This window comes from Eptesicus fuscus, chromosome 14 (genome assembly GCF_027574615.1).
Source record: "Eptesicus fuscus isolate TK198812 chromosome 14, DD_ASM_mEF_20220401, whole genome shotgun sequence".
Lineage (NCBI taxonomy): Eukaryota > Metazoa > Chordata > Mammalia > Chiroptera > Vespertilionidae > Eptesicus > Eptesicus fuscus.
The window spans coordinates 7,386,340-7,387,429 of record NC_072486.1 but is presented as its reverse complement, the minus strand read 5'-3'; positions in this window follow the sequence as shown (position 1 = coordinate 7,387,429).

Sequence of the window (1,090 nt, the reverse complement as noted above, 5' to 3'; positions counted from 1 at the left end):
GCCACTCTGTATCCCAACTGAGCTGTTTGCACTGAATAAAGTCTCCTTTTCTCACGGGCACTTCACATTGGGAATGGCTATTCGCTTTGAACTGGCGCTCACAACCATTGGTTTACACTTCCAAAATGAATCGGAAACTGGTGATTTGCTCTCATTGGCGCCAGGTTCTAATGAGGACAATCGACTCTAAGCTCAATGCCTTTCACTACTCTGATGAATTTCTTTTTTAAAAAAAATATATTTTATTGATTTTTTACAGAGAGGAAGGGAGAGGGATAGAGAGCTGGAAACATCGATGAGAGAGAAACATCGACCAGCTGCCTCCTGCACACCCCCCACCCGGGATGTGCCTGCAACCAAGGTACATGCCCTTGACCGGAATCGAACTGGGACCCTTCAGTCCACAGACTGAGGTTCTATCCACTGAGCCAAACCGGTTTCGGCTCCGATGAATTTCTTGCCGCATCTGAGTACTGTGAAGCCCTACCTGGCTTAGTCACGTGTTTGAGGCCACGGGGGATGCTTGCTATAAAGTCAGCTCAGTAAACCTTGATGGCCTGGGGAGCATTCACCGTTGGCAACTTAAAACTTTCACCTGGACAACTGTCCAGGGAGTCTGTCCACGCATGCCTCCCCTCTCTCTAATCCTGAAGACTGGGGACTTCCAGTCTTTTTCAGTGGAGACTTCATCCTTGTAACTAGGTTTAAAAAAAAAAAAAATCTGTTTCTCTCCTTCTCCGAGGCAGCAAAGGGTAATTGGACCCGCGGCCACGTAGGAGCCTCTCGTGGTTCTAAATCCGGAGTCTCCGGGGACAGGCGGGGACCAGCGGGTCTGCTGAGGCATTCACTGCTCTTCTCTCCCAGCTCTGGCCCGGAGCCCAGGCCGGAGGAGCGCACCATTCCCCCCCGGGGACGGTCCTCTTCCCGGGGCGGGCCGCGGGCTCGCAGGGCAGGGCCGCCTGGGCGGCGGCGCAGGGGCGCAGCGGACCCGCCCCGCGCGCGGCCGCAGCTCCTCCCCTCGCTCGGATGTGGCCGGGGGCGGGGGCCGGGGCCGAGGGGGTGGTGGCTGCGGCCTGGGGAGGGCCGGGAT